This window comes from Nerophis ophidion, linkage group LG28 (assembly GCF_033978795.1).
Source record: "Nerophis ophidion isolate RoL-2023_Sa linkage group LG28, RoL_Noph_v1.0, whole genome shotgun sequence".
Classification (NCBI taxonomy): domain Eukaryota; kingdom Metazoa; phylum Chordata; class Actinopteri; order Syngnathiformes; family Syngnathidae; genus Nerophis; species Nerophis ophidion.
Window position 1 is genome coordinate 25414708 of NC_084638.1, and position 6000 is coordinate 25420707.

General features: G+C 31.5%; 1 protein-coding gene across 2 annotated transcripts in view; it reads right to left on the reverse strand.

The window, feature by feature from the left end:
- The window catches only part of fam110b (family with sequence similarity 110 member B), a 29345-nt gene extending 23849 nt beyond the window's left edge, over positions 1-5496 (reverse strand). The window contains exons 1-2 of one of the 2 annotated variants that reach the window (XM_061890462.1): positions 5389-5458; positions 5120-5205 (exon numbers count right to left, since the gene is read on the reverse strand). The gene's annotated coding sequence lies outside the window, so the exon portion shown is untranslated. Of the gene's footprint in view, positions 1-5119; positions 5206-5388 lie in introns of both variants that reach the window. The other variant, XM_061890461.1, reaches the window with a different exon arrangement.
- Positions 5497-6000: the final 504 nt, after the last annotated feature.

The following is a 6000-nucleotide window of genomic DNA, read 5'->3' on the forward strand; positions in this document are numbered from 1 at the left end:
TGCACGTAAGAAAACCATTTTCTTAAAAATAAAAAAAATTGTGATTCGCAATAAAAAAAAATAAATAAATTCAATTCTAAAAACCTTCACAAAAATGAAAACTATTTTCTGAATGGTAAAATGTTCTTAAAAATTCCACACCTTGTTTTAAGTATTTTTTACTTTTTTGTAAACAACTAACCTCGTATTCACCTACACGAAACCGAGGCAAACTTTCCCCGACAATTTTCCCCCGAAAACCGAATCCTACGAAAAGTAGGGCGTGCGAAAAACCGATGTATTTTTTTTTTTTTTGTGGAAAACTATTTTTATGTTTCCAAAAGATAAATTCAATTAAAAAATATTCACAAATATGAAAACTATTTTCTTAAAAGGTAAAATTTTCTTTAAAAATTCCACCATTATTTTAATTATTTTTTACCTGTGAATTATGCGTGACTAAAACCGTTTTTTGCGCGTTTTTGCGTAATTTCACTTCATAATTAATTATCGATATCGTTCGATACAAACACGTATATCGTGATACCATTTTTTAGCCCAGATTTTTATATTAAGTCTAAAATGTGACTGACACGAAAACCGAGGCAAACTTTTGCCGACAATTTTCTCCGAAAATCGAACCTTTTAAAAATTAGGGCGTGCAAAAAACCGATGTATTATTTTTTTGTTGCGGAAAATTATTTTTTATGTTTCCAAATGTTCTTTTCCATCCGTACAAATTTATTTTTGTGTGTTTTTGAAGATTTGGCAGTAATTTCACTCCATAACTTTTTTTTTTTTTTAACTTACCATTTGCAAGTAAGAAAACGATTTTCTTAAAAATAAAAAAAATTAATGATTCGCAATAAAAAATACAAATAAATTTAATTAAAAAACATTCCCTAATATAAAAACTATTTTCTTAATGCTAAAATTTTCTTAAAAATTCCATGCCTTCTTTTAAGTATTTTTTACTGGCAAATCGTGCGTGAGTAAAAACGTTTTTGTGCGTTTTGGCGCAATTTGACTTCATAATTAATTATCGATATCGTCCGATACAAACACGTATATCGTGGTATCATTTTTAGCCCAGATTTTTACATCAAGTCTAAAATGTGACCGACACGAAAACCGAGGCAAACTTTTGGCGACAATTTTTCCCCGAGAACCGAATCCCACGAAAAGTAGGGCGTACGAAAAACCGATGTATTATTTATTTCTCACAGAAATTTAATTTGATGTTTCTGAATGTTTTTTTTTCATCTGTACAAATGTATTTTTGTGTGTTTTTGAAGATTTGGCAGTCATTTCACTCCATAGAAAAACATTTTTTTTACTTACCATTTGCAAGTAAGAAAACCATTTTCTTAAAAATAAAAAAAATTGTGATTCGCAATAAAAAAAATAAAAAAAAATCAATTCTAAAAACATTCACAAAAATGAAAACTATTTTCTGAATGGTAAAATGTTCTTAAAAATTCCACACCTTGTTTTAAGTATTTTTTACTTTTTTGTAAACAACTAACCTCGTATTCACCTACACGAAACCGAGGCAAACTTTCCCCGACAATTTTTCCCCGAAAACCGAATCCTACGAAAAGTAGGGCGTGCGAAAAACCGATGTATTATTTGTTTCTCGCAGAAAATTTGTTTTATGTTTCCGAATGTTCTTTTTCACTTGCAGAAATTTATTTTTGTGTGTTTGTGGAGATTTGGCAGTAATTTCACTGCATAGAAATAAAAATGTTTTTACACACCCTTTGCAAGTAAGAAAACACATTTCTTAAAATTAAAATTCGCAACAAAATTTTTTTTAAAATGTTCACAATTATGAAAAATATTTTCTTAAAAGGTAAAACTTTCTTAAACATTCCACCATTTTTTACAACCGAATCCTACAAAAAGTAAGGCGTGCGAAAAACCGATGTAATTTATTTTATTTATTTTTTTGCGGAAATTTGTTTTTATGTTTCTAAAAAATGAATTCCATTAAAAAGTGTTCACGAATATGAAAAATATTTTGTTACAAGGTAAAATTTTCTTAAAAATGTCACCCCTTATTTTAAATATTTTTTACCAGTGAATCATGCATGAGTAAAAACGTTTATGTGCGTTTTGCCGTAATTTCACTTCATAATTAATTATCGATATCGTCCGATACAAAACACGTATGTCGTGAAACCGTTTTTAGCCCAGATTTTTATATAAAGTCTAAAATGTGACCTACACGAAAACCGAGGCAAACTTTTGCCGACAAATTTTCCCCGAAAACCGAATCCTATGAAAAGTAGGGCGTGCAAAAAAACGATGTATTATTTATTTCTCGCGGAAAATTATTTTTACGTTTCCGAATGTTCTTTTTTACTTGCAGAAATTTTTTTGGGTGCGTTTGTGGAGATATTGCAGTAATTTCACTCCATAGAAAAAAACAATTTACTCAAGTAAGAAAACGATTTTCTTAAAAATAAAAAAAATGATTAGCATTGAAAAAAAAAAAAAATTCAAAAATTAGAAAAATATATTTTTAAAATGTACATTTTTCTTAAAGATTCCACCATTTTTTAAACAATTTTTTTTACCGTTGAATCGTGCGTGAGTAAAAACGTTTGTGCGTTTTGCCGTAATTTCACTTCATAATTAATTATCGATATCGTCCGATACAAAACACGTATATCGTGAAACCGTTTTTAGCCCAGATTTTTATATAAAGTCTAAAATGTGACCTACACGAAAAGCGACGCAAACTTTTGCCGACAAATTTTCCCCGAAAACCGAATCCTATGAAAAGTAGGGCGTGCAAAAAAACGATGTATTATTTATTTCTCGCGGAAAATTATTTTTACGTTTCCGAATGTTCTTTTTTACTTGCAGAATTTTTTTTGGGTGCGTTTGTGGAGATTTTGCAGTAATTACACTCCATAGAAAAAAACAATTTACTCAAGTAAGAAAACGATTTTCTTAAAAATAAAAAAAAATGATTAGCATTGAAAAAAAAAAAAAATTCAAAAATTAGAAAAATATATTTTTAAAATGTACATTTTTCTTAAAGATTCCACCATTTTTTAAACAATTTTTTTTGCCGTTGAATCGTGCGTGAGTAAAAACGTTTGTGCGTTTTGCCGTAATTTCACTTCATAATTAATTATCGATATCGTCCGATACAAAACACGTATATCGTGAAACCGTTTTTAGCCCAGATTTTTATATAAAGTCTAAAATGTGACCTACACGAAAAGCGACGCAAACTTTTGCCGACAAATTTTCCCCGAAAACCGAATCCTATGAAAAGTAGGGCGTGCAAAAAAACGATGTATTATTTATTTCTCGCGGAAAATTATTTTTACGTTTCCGAATGTTCTTTTTTACTTGCAGAATTTTTTTTGGGTGCGTTTGTGGAGATTTTGCAGTAATTTCACTCCATAGAAAAAAACAATTTACTCAAGTAAGAAAACGATTTTCTTAAAAATAAAAAAAATGATTAGCATTGAAAGAAAAAAAAATTCAAAAATTTGAAAAATATCTTTTTAAAATGTACATTTTTCTTAAAGATTCCACCATTTTTTAAACAATTTTTTTTACCGTTGAATCGTGAGTGAGTAAAAACATTTTTGTGCGTTTTGGCGCAATTTCACTTGATGATTACTTACCGATATCGTCTGATACAAAACACATGTATCGTGATACAGATTTTAGCCCAAAATCTTGTGTAAACAATTAACTCCGTTCTCACCTACACGAAAACCGAAGCAAACTTTTGCCAAAAATTTTCCCCCGAAAACTGGATCCTACGAAAAGTAGGGTGTGCGAAAAACCCATGTACTTTTTTTTTGCGGAAAATTATTTTTATGTTTCTAAAAAATTAATTCAATTAAAAAACATTCACAAAAGTGAAAACTATTTTCTTAAAGGTAAAATTTTCTTAAAAATTCCACCCTTATTTTAATAGTTTTTTTCCCGATGAATCGTGCGTGAGTAAAAAAGTTTTTGTGCGTTTTGGCGCAATTTCACTTAATTAATTATCAATATCGTCCGATATAAAACACATATATATCGTGATACCATTTTTAGGCCAGATTTTTATATGAAGTCTAAAATGTGACCGACACGAAAACCGAGGCTAACCTTTTCCGACAAATTTCTCCGAAAACCGAATCCTACGAAAAGTCTGGCAGGCAAAAAACCGATGTATTATTTATTTCTTGCGGAAAATTATTTTTACGTTTCCGAATGTTCTTTTTTACTTGCAGAATTATTTTTTTTGTGCGTTTGTGGAGATTTTGCAGTGATTTCACTCCATAGAAAAAAACGATTTTTACTCATGTAAGAAAACGATGTTCTTAAAAATAAAAAAAATGATTCGCATTGACAAAAAAAATTTGAACATTTTGAAAAATATCTTTTTAAAATGTAAATTTTTCTTAAAAATTCCACCACTTTTGAAATATTTTTTTTACCGTTGAATCGTGAGTGAGTAAAAACGTTTTTGTGCGTTTTGGCGCAAATTCACTTGATGATTAATTACCGATATCGTCCGATACAAACACATATATCGTGATACAGATTTTAGCCCAGATTCTTGTGTAAACAACTAACTCCATTCACGAAAACCGAGGCAAACTTTTGCCAACAATTTTCCCGCGAAAACTGGATCCTACGAAAAGTAGGGTGTGCGAAAAACCCATGTATTTTTTTTTTGCGGAAAATTATTTTTATGTTTCTAAAAAATAATTCAATTAAAAAACATTCACAAAAGTGAAAATTATTTCCTAAAGGTAAAATTTTCTTAAAAATTACACCATTATTTTAATTATTTTTTTCCCGATGAATCGTGCGTGAGTAAAAAAGTTTTTGTGCGTTTTGGCGCAATTTCACTTCATAATTAATTATCAATATCGTCCGATGTAAAACAAGTATATCGTGATACCATTTTTAGCCCAGATTTTTATATGAAGTCTAAAATATGACCGACAAGAAAACCGAGGCTAACTTTTTCCGACAATTTTCACCGAAAACCGAATCCTACGAAAAGTCGGGCGTGCGCTAGCTTTAACGACACAAACGCGGAACAAAAATGTCCCAATCTGAAAAACCGGAAGTTGCCGGTAATAAAACCGGAAGCTGCTCGGCAGATGATAAATACCGATGCCGATATCGCAGCAGCGTCATGGATGCTGGCTAGCGGTGTGTCGGGAGGCCTTTGAGGACACATCCGCCATCTTTGGTGACCTAACACAAAGCAACATGTAAATAAATGACTTAGGTGACATTTACGCCAACAATGGCTTCGTTTTCGACGGCAAAGTGAGAGCCCCACGGCGTTAGCCGTCAAGCGCCGCCGCCCCCGTTTAAAAAGGGCCGGGGTCCCAGTGTTGGGGTCCGGGGGATTAAAAAGACGTTAACGGTTCTTACCGTGAAGCTGCGGGGGGAAGAAAGGTCGCCATCCGCTACGTCGGTGCGTCCGCTCGGCCTGACAGCATCCTGCTCCCAGCCAGCGGCAGCCTGGTCAAGACGCTCAGCCGCAAAGACTATAATTCCGCTTATGTCTTTCACAATGAAAGCACAGCGTGTCGGTTAAGTCCTCGAACCAGCTCTTGTTAGATAACGTACGTGCTTTAATTTTTATGTTATAATGAACACAAAATATGAGGCAAATGAACAACCATCATATTGTGTTAAAATGATTGAAAGCGACGTTCATCACATTTTATTTTGAAAATGCTTCCTTTTTTCTCCGTTCTTACTCATGGAAGCTTTTCAAAGCAGTGAGACAAAGTGACTAACAATGTAAGAATTCCACATCACTAATCCGATTACTTTGTTTTTATTGATTTTGCATCAACAAATTATAATTTTTTTTAAATAATTTTGTCACAAAGTGGGATGATAAAACCTAACAAATTTAAAAAAAAGAAGAAAAAAAAGATATATATATATATATATATATTGTTATATATTAAATGATATGGACTTAATAATTCAATCAATGTTTATTTATATAGCCCTTAATCAGGAGTGTCTCAA